This window comes from Amblyomma maculatum, chromosome 3, assembly GCF_055883805.1.
Source record: "Amblyomma maculatum isolate TAMU_Amacu chromosome 3, ASM5588380v1, whole genome shotgun sequence".
NCBI classification, from domain to species: Eukaryota; Metazoa; Arthropoda; class Arachnida; order Ixodida; family Ixodidae; genus Amblyomma; species Amblyomma maculatum.
This window is the reverse complement of record NC_139346.1, coordinates 56,240,256-56,261,311: the sequence shown is the minus strand read 5'-3', so window position 1 is coordinate 56,261,311 and position 21,056 is coordinate 56,240,256. Positions and strand designations below refer to the sequence as shown.

Sequence of the window (21,056 nt, the reverse complement as noted above, 5' to 3'; positions counted from 1 at the left end):
AAATAAAATAAAAATAATTATCGTCAGCTGAATGCGGTGTTGGAGGCAGATGGTTTTCCTATGGGTAACGTTACGGAAGTGCTCTATGAGGTGGCCGGGGCTAATTATATCTCTCCTGGACATGACACGGGGCTACTGGCAGATCGCTGTAGAGCCGGCCTCTCGTAAGTACACGGCGTTCGCTACACCGAAGGGACTATTTGCGTGGCGGGTAATGCCATACAGGCTGTGCAACTCAGCTGCCACGTTTTAGCGAGTCGTGAATGAAGCCTTCTAAGGGCACGGCGGATATGCCTGCGCTTACGTTGACGATGTGGCAGTGTACTCGCAGACGTGGGAGTCACACCTACATTTGGATAAGGTGTTGAGGACAATTTCAGAGGTTGGCCTGATGGTTAACCCGGCCAAGTGCAAGTTCGCACAGCCCAGCGTGAGGTACCTGGGGCATGTGGTGGGATCCGGCGTCCATTCGCCCGACCCAGAAAGGGTGGACGCCATTCTGAGGCTGGAATCGCTAGTGACGAAAAGTGATCTGCGCAGCGCGCTAGGGCTGTTCAACTATTACAGGGACTACGTTCCAGCTTACTCCGAGTTGGTGCACCCCTTAACAGATCTCACTAACAGGAGAGTGCCAAACACGATCCCCTGGAGCCAGGATGCAGAGCGTGCTTTTAACGCCGTAAAAGCCGAGTTGGCTAAACTGCCCAGATTAACCGTGCCTGATCTGAAAAGGGAATATCTTTTGACCACCGATGCCTCGGAAAGAGCAGTCGGGGCATGATTGGCGCAGGAGCATGAATAAAAAGAAATGCCAATAGCGTTCTTGAGCAAAAAGCTTACGCCACAGCAGGCAAAATGGTTTGCGATTGAGCGAGAGGCCTTCGCTATTGTGTGGGCTCTGGGCCATCTGGACACGTTGCTGTTTGGTGCAAGGATCAATGTAGTCACTGATCATAAACGTACCTGACGCGATCAGCGTCATCAAGTGCCCGCCTCACGTGATGGAGTCTGGCGCTCCTAAGGTACGACCTGACATTCGCACATATAAAAGGCTCCCTCAACAAGTGCGCTGATGCCCTTTCGAGACTGGACACTGAATAATGACATGAAAAAAAAAAGAATAGATGTATATGTATATGTGCCTCTTGTTTATGGCATGAAAATGCATGAGAATTTTAGTTAACTTGTGTGTGGTACAGACTGATATGGCGCGCTCAGTGCTTGCAGGATGGGGTCTTGCCTGATGCGTGCGTGCATTACACATGTTTGTGAACGGTGATTTGGTGTTCGCAGGTTACTGTAATGTACTGTATTGTGTATGCGTCGCAATGACCAGTGTCCGATACTATTGAGATTCGGCTTTTTTGTTTTGTTTTTCTTTCATTAGACCTGTGGTTGTCAATTGTGCTGTACCCCTGTAAGTGGCGATGTAATATTTCAGCCGGTACAATGAGGCATGGAATTGTATGGCGCTTCAGTGGCAAAGTTCCTAGATTTTTTTAGATTTGTAGTCTTTGTTTTACGCATTTGCTCTGCATGCCCAATATGTTTCCCCACGTAGCGCGGGAAAAGTGTTGTGCGGACAGCAAGTGTACGCACAACATTCTTAGTGGGAAGGTGTTAAGTTGCCGGGCCGTTGTGGAGGAGGGGAGCACTCCAAAACAGCCGGCTCGCTTCTTCTGTTTGTCTTTTCTTTGTAATTGTCAACTTTGTTATCAGGGTTTTTATGAAGACGCGTCCGGGTGCCCATTTGAAATACGCGAGGAAAAGTTTTTTGACCGGGAATTCGGGCTGAGACCTTGTGAGGTGGTGGTCGGATCGTGGGACAGAATAGGCATCACGGCGCCAGACACAGGAATTATGACTTGGGGAAAACGACCTACGCCGCATCTGCCACTCGTACCACTTAAGGGGCCTGTAAATGTACATGCCGCAGTGACCTCTGGCCTGTGCGATCGGAGGAGTGTGCTGGTTGCTGTTGCAGCCGCGTGGGAAACCCAGGGTCATCTTACGGGTAGCAAACGTTGTTTCAGTTTCAAAGACAGATCCGTACAAGTCAGGCGTGCCGGTGACGCGGAGACTGTGGAGAGTGAACCCATCTTCGCGTCATCGTTTAACCTGTCAGCTCAGACCAATAACAGACGAAGGTTTGTCTTCCCTGCTGAGCGCATTACCGATGGGACGGCATCGATGCAACCGTAAGCTGTCAAAACAACACAAAAACGGACGGTCGCTCGGGAAGCGTGACATTTACACACAAGCGGTCTTGTGTTTCTGGCTGCGCTCGCGTGAGCCGGGGGTGCCGTTTCTAATGCGATGCCTTCGTGGTACTCGAGCGGAAAGGCACGCACCGCGCCGTCGACTATCGCGTGAACATAAATATCCCCGCGGCGCTCTCGCCGAGCCGGCCAAGACGCGGGAGAACAGTAAGGCACATCCGGTGCTGTCGGTTCTAAAGTTGACAGAAACATCACTGCAGCACATGGCGCTCGTGTTGATGAGCGTGGCAGCAATCCATTCTCTTCTTTTTCCCGCTCTGCTTACGGCCAGCCGGGTCCGGACGCTGTCCCCGTATTTCTTGCTGTCCTGTGTGATCTTGCACGTGTATGCATTGCTGGTGAAAGTGGCGTTCATGTGTCTTTGCTAATTTGTTTTGTCTCGTCCCTGATTTTGAGAGAGTATCTGTGCATCATCTCCACAGGGGGAAAGGGCGAATGATTAGTGGGAGGCACGCGGTGCTCGCGAGGGACCAATCTTGGAGGTGCCGATGTTGCATTGGCTATTTAAAATGTGGCTTTGTCATTCTGATTGGCTCGAAGAAGCTCTTTTCCTCTGATTGGCTACAAGGTTGGTCCCCAGGATGTTGAAAATGCATACTTAAGATGGGTGTTTGGGCGCAAAAAGGGGTAGACTGACTGCCGACTTACGATTGGGGGCAGGAAGTTGCGAACTGTGTTCGCGAAAGCAAAATGTGCTTTGACCCGTTCAGTAAAGTGCCTGTAGCACTCGAAAAGTCCCGTCCATTTCCTGCAACGTGTCCCTGGATCAACTGATAATCTGGAACACCGCATCATCCATATAAGAAAGTTAACTATGACTGTGCACAGTGGCACCTCATGTACACAAGGGCTGAAGTATGAAACGATCTGCACTCAAAGGTACGCTCCTTTCAAAACCAACACAAAGTGGCACCAAAAAGGTAATTATTGGTGCATTTGTGTTAAATTTGGCCTCACTATGGAAACAGTAAGTAACATATAAAAGTATGTGCTGTATATAGTTACTCGGGATATGATGTAGATTTTTTCTGTTGTTTTACTGCACATTTCTGCTGCTGTTTGAACTTTACAGTGCCTTTTCCAGTGTTTTTGTCTGGACAAATTTACAAATCAACATTGTTTATTGTTGTGAAAGAGCATAAGAAATTGCTTCTTTAACCTCATAGCAATACAAACTATGCATTCCAAGTGTAGTAGTAGGCTGGTTGACCTTACTGATTTGATTGCATCAGAACCCCAATTCAGAATCACTTAATACAGTGCTTGAGGTGGGAAATGATGTTTGGAAGAATGTGGGCTAGCCACAAGAATGTAGTTTCCACAAGACTGAGTGACCATGTCAGAAGTGACTATATTGCTACAAATTAGGACTTCTGGCTGAAGCTCCTCACACTGAATTTGTCGCGCAGTACCTGTCTCTAAGTAGGTCTGGTCATAGTGTGTGAAGTCTTCTGGTAATACGGTTTTTTTCATATTTTTGTAAGGCTCACTAACTTGGACGTTGATCTGTGGGCCATGTGTGAGCTATGTATCATAGTGAGTGTTCCATAGGATGTCTCATCTCCCATGTTCCTTAGGCTCAGCATGCTTGAGTGTGGCGTGCTGCTGATGCCTGCGTGCAACTCTGCCCAGGTGATACATCGTATATGTGATGTTTTCTGCAAAATGATGAATCTCTGGCACAACACGGATGGCTTTTAGAGGAAGGACAGTCACGGAAGCTTTTATCAGTTCCGAAGAATGGCTTTTTGTTTGTTGCTCCATGGCATCCTATTCTTGTTAGTATTGCAAGATGATGTACAGGGTCGCTCAATGTGAAAGGGAAAAAAGTTTAATAAATGACTAAGAAACCTGTCCCCTGCATGCAAAACAGAAATCTTTTTAGTGCCAATAGAGTAATAAATGAGTGATGAATAAATGCATATTTTTATGCATACAGGCATCTCGGGCAACTCCCTTTATACTGAGCTATTATGTACCGTCTGTTGCAGAAGTTTGCAGCCCAATGCGCCGGGCGGAGGAGCAGTATCGCTCCCGAAAGGTGGCGCTGCGCCCGCTAGCACTGCCTGGTGACTCGGCTATGAGGAGTGAGGAGGCTTGTTCTCTTCCCCTCATCCTGCAGCTGAGAGCAAAGATGTGTGATATCAACCGCGGGATGAGGGGAAAAGAACAAGCCTCCTCACTCTTTATAGCTGCGTCACCAGGCAGCGCCGGTGGGCGCAGTGCCGCCTCTCGAGAGCGATACTGTTCCTCCGCCCGGCGCATTGGACTGCAAACTTCTGCAACAGACGGTACCTTCTTTACAGTGCATATCTTTATTTCCCTTGCAAGTTATCAAAATTTTGCGTGTATTTTATTAGCGTGCAATTCCCTTACTGTATGCTCTACCCGGCCTGAAACTTGTACTGAATGCGAAAAGTTAGCCTGTTTTTGTTTTCTGAATTCTGTCGTTTTATCACCACATACATAAATACCATAAAAGAAATGCAAAGTAAGATCATATGCACAATTCTTGAAGTACTTGTCATGAGCCTTTGCATTTTATGACACATAACCACTGTCATCATCATCAGCCTGACTACCCACTGCAGGGAGAAGGCCTCTCCCATATTTCTCCACTTAACCCGGTTCTGTGCTAGCTGCATCCACTTGACCCCTGCGAACTTCTTAACCTCATCTGCCCACCTAACTGATAACCACTATGTATTATATTAATTTTTATATTCTCATCAAATTTACAGCGATAGAAAATAAGATAATTTGAATCACTGAAGGGTGTATTGCTTGCAACGTCATTAATGTGCTCATTAGTCCACTTGCTACTCATGTTCTAACTAAAGGCAAATACTGATGGGTTAGCCATCAAGCCATGAGATAAATACTGCATCTCTGCCAGGCATTAACACAGTGAACACTGGGCATGCACAAGAGATTTTGAAGCTGGTTCATTTGATACAAAATGTCATGTAAGCAATGCGGTGCCTGTGTGTAGGTACTACCATGAGGCTGTGCCATAGTGTATTAATTTAACAACATGCTTATAGCAACAAGCAAATAGCCTTTAGTTCCTTTTCAAACAATTCTAGTAGGCAATTAGGCATTTCTATTGGACTTGAAATTATATTTCCCTAATAACCATGTGAGAGAATACTCGTGAAAATGCAGTAACATAGATTGCCATAGCCTCTTGAATGCAAGCAGCGCAACCTAAGGCTCATTTTCTCTTTTTTTTGTCCGCCCCAACCCCTAATGAATGCTGCTGTTCAAAGCCTTTCTGCTTGTTTGCATGAACTTCAGCAGAGTGGAGAGGAAAACTTGCCCCCACCCCTCCTTTTCCAAGCTGCCTCCTTCATTCGCGCTTCCTTATTTTGCCACTGACATCGGTGACAGAAAACTGTCTTGAATATTTATTTTAACCTTAATGGCAAAAGGTTTGTGTGTGTGGGGGTGACAATTCACTTACCCCCCCTACTGCAATGCAATGGGTTTGCTCCCCACCCCTCACACACACGAGAAAATCCTGCTAATGCCCATGCAATGCATGAGTGCTCAAGATTTACTAAGCTATGGGAAAGGACCTCTTTATCCAACTTATTTTGTACCACCACAGTATATCAGCATTTTCCACTCACTTTTTTGGCTGCATGAGATGGGTAGAGATAGGCTACATCACTCCTACATAAAACAATGACTTGTGCAGTTATACATTGTTTTACCAAAGCTATTGGCCTCCGAAGAGGGCTGGCCACCTTAAATAGATAAAAAAATGCTAGGTTCCAGGTGAATTCGGTTGTCACTGTCTAAAAAAAAGTAATTTCATGCATGCAGTACGTTTTTATATTTTTCTGGCTTTTCAAAGGAATGTACTAAACAATTTTATTTTCATTGTCTCTTGATGTCACGCATATGACAAGTGCATAAGAGGAGTACTACAAAAAGTCTTGTGGTCAGGACTATGAGGATCAACCTCTTGTTAGCATGTCAGCAAAAATTTGGAAATGAGGCAGCAAAATAAAGAGTACACAGTGATACGATTCGAGCAACTGTGATTTCTGAGGCTTCACGATCAGTGCATAGGCTCTATGCGGAGGGAGCATTTGAAACCGAAACAAAGCAATGTTCCATTGCACCATGTAGACAAACAGTTCGGAAAGATGCTTTCTACAAGGGAGTGAAAGAGCCCATAATGAGTACACATCACAGGCAAATAGGTCAGCGCTTGCTAAAAGTGTGCACTTATTAGGAGTGCCTTTAAATCAGAAGGGAATACGAGCCTGCAAGGGTGACCATGAACTTGAACAAGCTGAGTGAGGAAGCTCAGTGACTTATAGCTGGTTTGAGAGAAGTTTACAGTCTCCTTGGTAATCAGTTGGAGGGAGCTATGTCTAATTTTGGCACTAACGGATTGCAGTGTAGATGACAAGGCTTCAAATTGTAGGGACTCATTCAGGATAGTCTAAATGAAAAAAGACATGAAGGAGGAGCAAGAGCATCTAAAACTTGGAACAGGTGAAAGAGATGAGCAAGAACACGTAGAACATAAAAAAGTTAAGAAAAAATAGTGTCTAATGAGCAGAAAAAGCAGAGGTAATGGAGAATCACATGTAAAAAGGACATCGAGGATCTTGTATATATGAACAAAATGAAAATATGGTGGCTTTTTATACTGACAAGAAAGGCAGACACAATACTGCCTTTTTTTTGCATGGAGGGCATATGCGTCCACTGATTTCTCTCAAGTAGGGTGCAGTCTAGTGTAACTAACGTAAACTACATGAGATTAAACTGAGCTCTGGTTATTTGCAATAGGTGGTAAGAAAACCTGTCTAGCATGGGGAGTATGAAGGCATCATGATGTATTTCGAAAGGCATTGGTAGTTTCTGATGAATGCTCAAATCGAAGCCTTGCTTAAACAGTCTGACAGCTCCAGCACCAACATGTGTTCACTGTCAGACAGAGTAAGGCCTTCTCACGTAATGGTAGCAAAGACTGCTCTAAAATAATTTCAACTGCACAAGCTTTAAAGGGGGTAGGAAATGGCTAGAAAGGTCACTGATACACGTTTTTAATGTGTGGAGCGAATGCTTCCGAGCATTCCCCCAAAGTGCAACTCCTTGCAACAAAGGCAGTGATTTTTTATTAATTTTTAAAAACCGTTTTTTGAAATTCACGGGCTGCTCGGTTGTCGTGTGGTGGTGAAATTTGGAGCTATTCTGCCGTGAGTATCTACGTCACGAGTACCAAGTGTGACAGGCCATGACAGGCTGCCATTGGCTGCAGCCGCAACGGCCACTACGTCGCAGACGGACTTCCGGTAGCTGCGAAAGTCGTCTGCTCGAGTGCTGGATGCATGCACTGCATGCGTGAACCCGAGCTTGGCGTTCTGGTTCGCGATGTTAACCGAGAAGGTGGTGGCATCCGACTGAAAGTGCGCGTCGGTGCAGGAGAGCGAATAGAGCACCAGCTGGTCTGATTCAACACCATATCGATTAAATAGGCAGCATCAACCTTCATGTACCGACCGACTGCGCAGCAGCCTAGTCCCGTGCCCCGTCTCATCTTTGCAGCATCGACCATTCGGGCGGCGTGTTCATAATTAAATAGAACATGCATAAAAAAATTGTTGGTGGCTTAGCTTGGTTAAGCCTGGTTATCAAGTGAAAAGCTTCGGCTATGCCATGGCTTCCCTTGTTCACGGTTGCACCTGCTTATTCCATGGCTTATATCATCACGGTGAAACATTCATTACAGTCATACATCACATAAGATTAAACTTTATTCTGATTCCACACCATCATCACCGTTACACTTCTGTATAGACATAAACACAGCCCGGTGAAAGCGCGCGGTCAACCGCGGCGGAGCTGTGGCGGGGGTTGTGGCGGCTCCGACCACCTGTACCTTTCCTGTGACGCCACGTGGTTTGCGCATGCGCAGCTGTGGCTTTTATTGCGAAAGCAATACTACGCCAGTTCTAACTGCTCGTCGCTGTGTGCTGTGTCCGTGTCCACGAACGTGGTCCCCTAGCAGCAGCTGCCAACTTGGGCCTCTCGTTTCACATGGGACGGTTATGTCAGACTCAGCCTGCCAGGACCCTTGCATTCACGTTACCCATATAGGCCACTTAGGCACATTCATACGGCTTGGTTAAAATGGGCTTTATATGTGTTTCTAATGACGGAGCACATGCGAGACTCGGAGTTGACTAGCCTAGTGAAGCTTTTCGCTTCAAAAAAGGCCTTACCTGAGCTTCATTGTGAAAGTACACAAATTCGCACTGCTTAAGTGCAGTACCGGATGCCACCAGGCTACCGCAGAGATGCCGTCCGCGGGCGCTGCGGCTGACGGCACTCTGATCGTGCGCTGCTCCCTGGTCGTCGCTAGGCCTTGTTTCTTTTCGGTCGAAGCCACGGCAGACGGGAAAATTGTAATCCCTCTTGGACAAACCTAAATGAAACACTAGGCAGTGACCATTGTATTCTATCGACCACTATAGTAAGTAACAAGTGCAGTCGATCTTTAGGTACTGCCAACATTGTTAGATGGGACAAATGGCGCGAGGCTGTCTACTACTCACCCGGAGCATATATCAGATATCGACGAATGGGTATCTGACCAACTCGCACAGGTCAAGAAGTACACCAAAACTCTCCGCACGTCTAATGAGACTCCGGCTGTTGACTCCCACATACGTCACCTGTGGGAGGCCCGCCGCTTCCTAACAAGGCGCTGGAAAAAGCAAAAGCTTAATCGCAAGCTTAAGCAACGGATCGCCGACCTCACCCGCCGGGCGGCCGATTGCGCAACTACTCTATCCCATCAAAACTGGCGTACCCTATGCGATAATATCCGGTGCAAACTCGGCGTTTCCAAAACCTGGAACATTCTACGCGTCCTTATTGATCCAGCTAACCGAAATACTGAACAGAAAGATGAATTAGTCACAGATTCGCAGGAAACGAGGATCTGTTTGCAACGCTTACTAAAAAGTATCTCTACACCGAACCCTCTAGCTCCTACGCAGACTACACAGGTACGTAGAATCCCGCCCTGGATGCTGATATCACTGTTGCGGAACTGCGCGCAGCTCTGGCCGCTATGCGGAAAGGTGCAGCGCCGGGGCCAGATCTTATCACTGGCAAACTTCTCTTTAAATTTGACGATTCAGCTCTCGAGGCTCTGACTGAATATTTGAACAGTAACTGTTGGACACAAGGAATTATTCCTGACTCGCGGAAGACTGCTGAAATCGCTTTATTCCAAAGCTCAAGAAACCCTTCTCAATTCAGCACCTCCGCCCTATTTCCCTTACTACTTGCTTGGAAAAGCTGTTTGAGAGAGTTATTAATACCCGTCTCACCAGATATGTTGAAGATGAAGGCATCCTTCCGCACTCTATGTTTGGCTTCCGCGCCCACGTCTCTACACAAGATATCCTAATCCAACTACAATCGGATGTTCTCACGCACCTAAATCGTCTTCAAGTACGAGCCATCCTGGTTTTAGATCTGAGCGGTGCCTTCGATAACGTTGCCCATAGCAGCATTCTTTTCAGCCTGAACTCTACCAGTTGTGGTTATCCTACCTACAACTATGTACGGGCTTTTCTAACCAATAGGAAAGCCACCCTTAATGTGGACGTAGCTACTTCCACACCCAACAGGGGCACACCTCAAGGTGCGATACTTTCACCACTGCTTTTCAACCTCATTATGAAGGACCTTCCCAATAAGCTCAACAGCCTTCCGGGAGTTCTACACGCCATCTACGCGGACGATGTGACCATTTGGACTGCCCATGGTAATAAAGGCGAAATTCAAGACAACAGACCTGGTCAGTGCCTATGCCGCATCTCGTGGCCTTGCCTGTGTCCCTGAGAAATCGGAAATTCTTATTATTGACCGCCGGCAACATCCCCCTTACAGTGCCACCTCGACAATTGAGGTCATCCTAGATGGCCAAATGATAGAAGTGAAGCCAGGGATCAAAATCCTCGGCCTCGTTATCCCCAACGGCCGCTCCCATTCCTCTACTCTCAATCATTTAGTCAACACTACCGATCAAATTATACAAATGCTTCAACGAGTTAAACATCGAAACTATGGCATCAGGGAGCGAGACGCACAGCAGCTGGTCAACGCATTCATTATCGCCCGCATTACCTACGGCGCGCCATACCTTCCGCTTCGTAAGCAGGAGCTCAATCGGCTGAACTCTTGTCAGAAAAGCGGTCAAGACAGCCTTGGGGTTTCCGCAATGCACGTCTACTGACCGCTTACTCCAACTTGGCGTTCATAACACCATTAAAGAGTTGCACGAAGCACATCGCCTGGCGCAACTTGCCCGCTTAGCGGCCTTGTCCACTGGAAGACATGTCCTTTAAACTCTCAATATTGCCCCACCCTATACCACCCAAAACCGCGAAGTTCTGCCACATCCGCCGAGCCATTACCGTCAAACCTATCCCTAAGCGCATGCATGCAGAATATCACGATGACCGCTGACAGGCAAGAGCCACTCATCTCTCTCGAATATGGGACAGCCAACCGAATCCTCTACGTAGACGCTACTGGCCCTGTTTACAGACATGTGGCCGTTGTGACATCTCCAGCGGGCACTCTCCTCAACTATGCCTCTCTTCGCACCACTGAACCAGCCATCGCTCTGGCCGCCGCCACGAATGCACAAGCTACCATCATGTCAGTTTCCCGCACTGCCTGCCGTAACTATCTCCGCGGACGCATCGGTGTCGCCAGCCGCCGAATCCTCTCTAATACTCCGAAAAGGATCAGTGCGATCTGGATTCCGGGACACCAGTCGATGCCCGGCAATGAAGCTGCCCATCGACACGCTCGCGCGCTCCTTCCCCGAGCCTCCCCTCTCCCGGATCACACATATGCCTCCCCGAGACTTGTCGACCCCATTCGCTTGGACTGTGAGGACGTGCCTCACATGGGCTCCTGCGACGAGAACTTTTCTGTTCGCGAGTTTGGTTCTACACGACTCAAGAACGCTGGTGGCGACCACGTAGAGTGACTTGTCAGTTGACAAGTACCGTCCTGTGGCCCATTTTTGGGCATTTTTGTGATTATCGGCTACGCGGGCGAGCTAGGCCGCCGCGTTCCGACTGAGTTCCACATCAAGTTCCACCGCGATCCGACACCATGGTGTACACGGTGGAGGGGGACGAGATCACCGAGGAGGAATATAACAATCCTGCATTGTGGACATTAGCCATCAAAGCCCACAACGGCCCATCCGAAGCCTGGCAACACACCGCCGATTCCGGTCACGAACGCCAACGCAGCTCCTAAGCCCCCGGCCAAGAGACAGCTACCGAGAAGGAAGCCGCTACCTCAACTACCGATAGAACACTATAAAGTGGTATTTAGGCCTCAAGGTGGTTTTAACCTCCGTGCAACCACTGCAGAGATGCTCCTGCGCGCCGTGTGTAAAGGAGCCGTGCAAAACTTCGAGGAAGCCCAGTACCTCGATCAGGTGAGGATCAATCCCACCAATAACTCCTTCACCGTAAGCTCGCCTTGCACTAAAAGGACCGAACCGTACGTAGCCCTGCAATACGTGCAAATCGAAGACCAGACGCTACGCGTTAATGCGTACATTGCGGCACCAGACAACTCCGTTAAAGGCGTCCTACGTGGAGCGCTCGATGGACAGACGCACCAGCAGATTGTTGAGAACATCTAGAAATTGAACCCCCAGTACGAGATCGCCGACGCCAGACGTATAGGAAAGTCAAAGCCTGTCGTGGTGACCTTCACAGGCATCACGCAGGTACCCACAGGAATGCGGTTCGCTTCGGGACTTTACCGGTGTGAACCCTTTAGGAACAAGGTGGAAACTTGCTTCAATTGCTGGAAGCCTGGACACCGCGCAGACGTCTGCATAAAGGAGAGGAAAAGCCTCTGCAGGAGGTGCGGAATGCAGCATCCAACGAAAGAGCAACCTGACTGCACGCCATGGTGCATCGTATGCAGAGGCCAACACCTCACGGGCTCTAGGAAGTGTGAACTCCGCTTCGAGCGACAGCCGAGCAGTGGCATGACTGTGAAACCTGGACACCGAGCCGGGAAACCAGACACCACGATCTCGGCCGGACCGACCAGCCTAACGCCCGCAGCATGGACAAAGGAAGGAATGGACCAAGCATTCCCCCCGCTTCTAAGCCAATGCACCTACGCACAGATGAGCAGTGCAGCCATTATGGCACCTTCCACTCCTCTAGAAAAGCAGCTGGCAGCAGAAAACAACCAAGATACTTTGTTGGGCGAGTTGGTTCGCGCTGTTTATATTAATAATGAAGCAGAAAACAAATTTCTGAGAGAGCAGTTGGCTTACATGATGAAAAAAAAACAAAAACCCTCGAATGAATCACGAGAGTGTGAGTTCCTACATCAAAACAAACAGCAAGTCCTAAACCTCCCCTACCTACTGGCGTTCTTAACACGTGTGTCGTAAACGCGATTGTGCCACAATATATGGTGGTTGAATCATCCAATAGCTTAAGACGTCCGGCACCCTCGGACAGTGAGCCGGAAGTCATACCTAAAAAACATGCGGAAATCTCCCCTCAGGGAACTCCTCAGGAACCAACCAGGGACGAGCAGAGCGTTAAAGCCAAAAAACCTTTGGAAAGCTCCCCTGAGGGAATCCCTCTAGAACCAACCAGGGACGAGGACATCAGGAAACTCGAAGCCAAAATTAATGCCAACACAAATGACCATCACGCCAGACTCAATGCCTTAAACAAAAGTCTCACTGATAGGGATGCAATTAGCAACGCCCGTATGGACACACAGGATAAAATTTTAGATGACCTACAAGCTAGAGTGGCAGCCTTGGAAACCAAAGTAGCAGCCATAGAAACAGCAATTGCCAGTCAATCCGCTAGACTAGATATAATTATCGACAGGTTGTCGGCAACCCCGATAACCTTGCCAAATCTTCAGCACAAAGATGGCCCCTCGCCAAGAAATTGAGGTATGGCAGTGGAACTGCAAGACGTTTCACAGCAAGCGGGGCAACCTGCTGCTCCACATTCAAAACTCAGCTAGCAAACCAGATGATAGCGTTCCAAGAAAATAGGGGACCAATAAATTTACCAGGCTACAAAGCTTTTGTACAAACAGGCGTGTCGAACAAGCGGGACCAGCTCACCGCGACTTTCATTCAGCGAAACATCACCGCCATACAGCACACATTCGATGACACCGACGTCAATTACACTTTGCTAAAAATTGTCCCTAGGAAAAAAGGAGATACAACGCTCTTCATCCTTAACTTGTACAGCTCACCCAAAGACGCGGGCTCAGGAATACCGCGTCTACTAGAGAAGGTACTAAAGCTCGCAGCCAGGGCGCAGTTACTGGTGGTAGGCGATTTTAACGCACGTCACACGGCATGGGGTTACAGTAAAACCACGCCCAAAGGCATCAGAATCTGGGAAGCAGCCCAAGATTTTGGTTTCTCCATTCTTAACGATCCACAGGAAGTCACTAGAATAGGCAACAGCGTAAGTGCAGACACCTCTCCTGATCTAACACTAAGCAAAAACATTCGGGACGCTCGCTGGAACAACACGCAACACTCGCTAGGCAGTGACCACTCCGCGTCTCTCATAGCCTGAGTTGCTTTGGGACATTAAACCCCACAAACCAACCAACCAACTACATTATCTCCGTCAAGTTCAACACAACGCCACAAAAACGCCTAACCGCAAAAGCCACAATTACGGACTGGGACAAATTTAGAAAACGGAACAAACCGCCCCCTCCAACCTAACCGACCTTAAAGACTGGACCAGCGCACTTATTAATGACGTTCACAGCACCACAGCCGAAATACAATCCGCAGGTCAGGACAACACAACCACAGACGCGCGGCTACTGCACATGTGGGAGGCTCACGCTAGTTTACTTTGCCGTTGGAAAAAGCAGCGTTTCAACAGAACGCTGCGGCGGCACATTGCACAACTAGAGAGGCAGATCGAGGCACATGCCAGCGACCTGGAGAAACAACAGTGGGGACAAATCTGCGATGGAATGAACGGACAGCTCGGCAGTAAGAAAACCTGGCTCTTGCTCCGACACTTGCTCGACCCAACGCAAACAAAATCTGCTGCGCGGGATCACCTCGCACAAATTATACAAAAGTATGAAGGTACGGACGCGGAGCTACTAAATGCACTATGTCAAATGTACCTGAACACGACACCTAGCACTAACCCACTCCCTTTGTGTGGAGGACTCCCCAATGAACAGTTGGACGAGGACTTTACGGAAGCGGAGATGTACGCGATAGGACAACTCAGGACGACCTCGGCGGCGGGACCATACGGCGTCTTAAACAAAATCCTCCGGAACCTAGATATCGGCTCAGTTTCGGCCCTAACTGACCTCATGAACACCTACTGGAGGAAAGGAGAGGTACCGCAAGAATGGAAACATGCCAAAGTGACATTCATACCGAAACCAGGGAAGACGCTCAACATAGAAAACCTAAGACCCATTTCGTTAACGTCGTGCCTAGGCAAATTAGTGGAACACATCGTTCTCAACAGGCTGCAGGGTTATGTAGAGGACAACGACCTATTCCCCCCAACCATGATAGGATTCAGACCCAACCTCTCCACGTAGGATGTCATGATCCAGCTGTCGAGGGATGTTATGGATCGCAGGTACTGTCATGGAACGAGGGCAATACTTGGGCTTGATCTCTGTAAAGCCTTCGATAACGTCTCGCACGAGGCGATATTAGAAACCTCTCGCTTTTGAATCCTGGAGAGAGTCTTCGGGTACGTCCGGTCCTTACGAACAGGACGGCCGAGCTCACTCTCGGCGCGATCAAATCAGACCCCATATCTCTGGGCGGAAAGGGAACACCACAAGGTTCTGTGATGTCGCCGTTCCTCTTCAACGTTGCGCTGATAACACTGCCCCCCAGACTCGCCGCCATTGAGGGGCTACAGCATACGTTTTACGCGGACGACATTACCCTGTGGGTGAACAGGGGAAGTGATGCCCAAATAGAAAGTGTGCTTCAGGAAGCAGTCGACACCGTTGAGACGCTGTAAGGGCGGGTCTTGAATGTTCACACTCTAAGTCCGAACTCCTTGTAGTTCGAGAAGGCCCCAATCGAAAGAACAGACCTCCGCTTCCTGCAATCAGGGTAGAGCTCAAAGGACTGCCAATCAAGCAAGTAGACACCATCAGAATCCTAGGCATGTTCATTCAGAGTAACCACAAAAATTTAGGAACATTAGATAAACTGACCACAACAGTCACCCAAACAGCCAGACTAATCAAGCAAATAGCCAACAAGAGGAGGGGCATGAAAGAATGCGACACCTGTCGACTCATTCAGGCTTTCTTCATCACCAGGCTAGTCTATACCCTGCCCTATCTGCACCTTTACCAAGACGAAAAGCAAAAGGTTGAATGTCTTATCCGGCAGGCTTACAAGACAGCACTAGGACTATCGAGAAACACCTCAACCGATAGGCTCTCAGCTCTTGGAATGCACAACACACTTGATGAACTCAAGGAAGCGCATTTAATAGCGCAGTACTCCAGACTGGCGCGCACCAAAGCCGGGAGGCTTGTCTTGCTGGGGCTAGGCATCAATGCCGAACCCATGGCGGACGATCTCAGTCAAATACAGCAATCAGGAAGGAGCTTGTTATCAAGCCCCTCCCTAAGAATATGCACCCCATTCACCACGAAGGCAGGCGACTAGCACGCGCACGTGCACTACACACCAAATACAAATGAAACCATTCGGTTGCTTACGTAGATGCGGCCGAATATGAAGAGACGGACCGCTTTTTCGCGATTTGTGCGGTGACTGGGGCCCGTGAGTCCACGCCTACCAAAATGTTAGCTTCAGCTACTGTACGCACCAGAACCTCCGAGGCTGCAGAGGAAGCAGCCATCACGCTGGCTATCGCTTCTACCGAAGCAGATGTTATAGTCAGTGATTCCAAAACAGCCGTAGGGAATTTCGGGACGGGCCGTCTGTCGGCTACCGCCAGGAATATCCTTAAAAGCTACCGTCCAGTCCCTGGTAGGACGATAGAACTGGTATGGGTTCCGGCTCACTCGGGCAATCCCGGGAACGAGAAGGCTCACGAATATGCCCGAGGTTTCGCCGGCCGGGCGGTGAGCACCTCGTTTCCCTCGGGCGCGAGGGAGGGCTTGCTCTCGTTCCATGGTATAGCTCGCCATTTTAGCCTGGGAAGGCGCATCTTCCCTCCACCACACAATTCATTAAGCAAGGCCCAGGAGATACTCTGGCGCCAGCTACAAACCCGCTCCTTCCCCTGCCCCAAAGTTTATTCACATATATTCAAAGAGCAGGTTGACCCTGAATGCAAAGAGTGTGGCGTCGACGCTACTTTAGACCACGTTACATGGGGGTGCGCGGCCTATCCGCCACCCGCCGATTTGCTGCCAGCTCTATCTCTGAAGGAGTGGGAGGCCGTGCTGCGCTGCTCGGACCCGGCCATCAAGGCTCGGGTCACTGAGTGGGCCGAAGAGATCGCCGACTGGACGCAACTGGCGGCCATCTGGCGCGGCCAGAAATCAAACTGAACCTCTTAAAGCCGATTAAATAAATGTTTTCCCATCCATCCATCCATCCATCCATCCATCCATCCATCCATCCATCCATCCATCCATCCAACGATCCATCCATCCATCCAACGATCCATCCATCCATCCATCCATCCATCCATCCATCCATCCATCCATCCATCCATCCATCCATCCATCCATCCATCCATCCATCCATCCATCCATCCATCCATCCATCCATCCATCCATCCATCCATCCATCCATCCATCCATCCATCCATCCATCCATCCATCCATCCATCCATCCATCCATCCATCCATCCATCCATCCATCCATCCATCCATCCATCCATCCATCCATCCATCCATCCATCCATCCATCCATCCATCCATCCATCCATCCATCCATCCATCCATCCATCCATCCATCCATCCATCCATCCATCCATCCATCCATCCATCCATCCATCCATCCATCCATCCATCCATCCATCCATCCATCCATCCATCCATCCATCCATCCATCCATCCATCCATCCATCCATCCATCCATCCATCCATCCATCCATCCATCCATCCATCCATCCATCCATCCATCCATCCATCCATCCATCCATCCATCCATCCATCCATCCATCCATCCATCCATCCATCCATCCATCCATCCATCCATCCATCCATCCATCCATCCATCCATCCATCCATCCATCCATCCATCCATCCATCCATCCATCCATCCATCCATCCATCCATCCATCCATCCATCCATCCATCCATCCATCCATCCATGCCTCCCCGATCCTTACATACACAGAACTGCTTGAACACTTTAGGCTGTCTCGTCGTACATTACCTCCCCCTTCTCCCACCCTGTCTACTCAAGAAGCAGCAACTTACTGCCGCCTGCAAACTAATACTTTTATTACACCATTTCTCCTAAACCTCTGGTACCCCTCCCTTTTGTTCACCTGACTGTCCACATTGCGGTGAACGGGCAACGCTCTACCACATGGTTTGGGCGTGCCAAGTTGCCAATTCTTTAAGTCCTCTCCCCCACCCCTGCATGGAAGATTAGGAGGCCGCCCTGCAGGACCCCTGCCCGGAGCGCCAGCAAAGGCTGGCTCGCCGCGCTGTTACTGCAGCCACGGCCAACGGGACCCTGGACTGAGGGTCCCGCTCCCTCGCTGACTAAATAAAGATGTTTTGTCCTCCTCCTCTGCGTAGTACGCTACAGGAGACGGCGATTGCAGTGTCGACACGGACTCGAATCAAATCTCTGATCAAGAGTAGAACTGCATGGTCTGCTGTGAGCATTATACCACGGAACGCGGAGAGTGATGATGAGGCTTCGTGCGGTAAATAAAGTGCTTCTGGCGACCCTGTACTTTTATAGCAAGGGAAGTTGTGCTTGAAAGTAATGTTTTGGTTATATTTACAATAGCTGACCTAAGAATCCCGATTTGCACCTATTTAAATTTGCTTTTAGCGCTCCAAAACATTCGCTCGAAAATTTTCCTCGCATAGTTATCGCACCCCCCAACTTAGCATTAATATTCTGCGAAAAAGGTGCGAGCATTATGCGAGTAAATACGGTAATTCGTGTTCACCTGTCATCCGATATCCAAACACTGTAGCGATCATCAGTCCGAGCTCTCGCCGGTGATACGTGTATACAATTCATTCGTTATGCACCACAAGAGATGCCTCTTGCCGACCATAATGAAAGCGCTTCTGGCTAAAAACGACGCCGACATGTTTGCAACACGACCTACTGTGCGGGGGCACTCGCACGCTCTATTGTCTGCCAGCATCCATGCAGAGTCGATGCTATCGTGTCAACTCCGCGAGGGGTCACCGGCCGCCGTTGGTCTAACCGCATAAGACTGTACCAAAGCTAGACTCCGGTAGCGCGAGAGAAGAAAGCGTTCTTGTAGAAAGCCGTGCTTGGCAGGAGTGCACGCTAATTTGTGCTGAATGGGACAGGGATATGAAGGAAAGTGCTCCTCCGCGGCGGCCGCCGGTGTGTGGACAGCAACTTACCCACCTGCAGGTATGCGCTCGTGAACGACCCGAGTCGTTCGGGCTGCTGTCGCACACAATTCCGAGAGGTCAAGAAACTGAACAAACTGACGGCCGAGGAAGACACCAGACAAGGCCGAAAGCTATGCAAACGCAGACAGGACGGAAAAGGCAGAGGCCGTGAACGTGTGGGCGACGCCAGGGAAAACAGGCGCGGCAACCGGAAGTATGAGAACCGAGCGTCACCCGATGACGCTTCGTGGGCGGAGCGAAGTTCCCGAGCAGTTTTCTTCGTTTTTTTATGTCTCCGAGTGTTGAGTTGAGGGCGGAGAGGAGGAGCGCCATTTTTAATCGCCGATATTTCCAGTGTTAATGAAGCTAGCTGAAAAATTCTTGCGGTGAATTGACTCGTGAGGGAGTGCCTATATCTCTCAACCGATTTGCTTTACCTCATCTTAGACAATTCCTAACCCCTTTAACGGCAACTGGGAAATATATGCACATTTTGCATTCATTATCACATCACATTCCTTGGGTTACACAGAGCAAAGGCAGATATTGATGTCGTCACTACTGCGTGGTCGTGAAATGTGGCGACATAATTGAGTATTTTACACATGGCAGCACTGATTTACAGAGCGGTACTGCCATATTTGGTCGCATATGAACCTACTTTGTTTCAAGCAAAATTGGTATCAGTTTAAGTTCATTAGGTGAGAAAAAACTCGATATTTTTTTTCTTTTTGCAAGAGTCGTTCATCCTTCCACCCATCAGTCATCGAAGAAAGCACTGATCAGCCACGATCGTTACCCTGGCTTTTAGCGTCGTTTGCTTCAAAGGGCATTTGCTGCTATCACAAGCTCCAAGGATTTTGTGGCAGAGGAGGGCGTCCGCCTCTATCGGGGTGTGATAAACCGAATGAACTGAAAATTAGGCTTGCGCAACCAGATTTATTTATTTATTTATTATGACCTCAAAGGCCCCATTGAAGGGGTATTACATGAGGGAGTGGGTTTCAGGCCATAATATTGCTTCAAGTGATGATTTGAACAGTGATGGGTCTGTATGGAGCACGGCGTCGGCAGGCATGTCATTCCAGTCTTTTGCTGTGCTCACGAAAAACGAATATAGATGCGCAGATGTACGGGCTTGCGGAGTATGGGTTGTCTTTTCGTGGATCGTGTGGCTGGAGGTACGGTAGCAGGGATGATAACAGATTTGTGCGAAAGGTGATAATAGAATTTATGAAATCGAGATAGTCTTGCGATGCTACGCCGGTTAGCTAAATTTGATAGATGAGCATTGTATTTTAGTTTGGTGACACTTTCATGATAAGAATAGGCAGAGAAGATGAATCTAGCGGGGCCTTTTTGTATTGCTTCTAGCGCGTTAGAAAGATTAAGTTGATTATTGTCCCAAATAGCTCATTCATATTCTAGTTTGGGCCGTACAAATGTTACATAGGCTAGTGATTTTAACGATGGCGGTGCTAGACGTAGTGTTCGCCGAAAATACCCCAGAACTCGATTTCCTTCTTTAGAAATTTGAGCTACATGGTATGTCCAGTTAAGATCATGTGTTAAGCGAATGCCAAGGCATTTATATGGGGTTACAGCTGCAATTTCTGAGTTAGCTATTAGGTACTTAAAAGGTGGTTCAGAGGGACGTCTGTGAAAAGAACGTAAATAAGTTTTTTTCACGTTAAGAGACATAAGCCATTTACTGCACCAAGTTAAAATGCGATCTATGTCAGATTGAAGACGTTGGCGATCACTGTGAGTAGATATGGGATGATACACAACGCAATGCTGATGATTGTGCTTGAGCGAACTTCAAAACACGCACGTATGATGTTATCGCTGCGCAGAATCCTGGCGCACTGCCAAGAAGTGCACTGTGGGCTGCGACAGAGTGGAATGCCATCACAGCCCACAGTGATAGGTGGGTTCATTACGCGAGTGAATACCTATTTCTTTTGCAACGCATGAGAGTCATTGTAGCACCTTGGACGTCTGTGAATGACGTTCGCAGTTGTAATGCATATAGCTGCATAAAGCTGGCCGCTATCTGGTGCCAGTGTTAAGAATGGTCGAGCTACACACTTGCACCTTCTGTGCAAACTTTTGCACATGTGCAATAGACGCCTCGGCACTCACAAGGTTTGG

General features: G+C 48.7%; 1 protein-coding gene across 1 annotated transcript in view; it reads left to right on the top strand.

Annotated features, from left to right (window-relative positions):
* Window positions 1-21,056, top strand: part of LOC146194794 (uncharacterized) — a 95,518-nt gene that overhangs the window by 58,426 nt on the left and 16,036 nt on the right. The gene's annotated exons all lie outside the window — the stretch shown is intronic.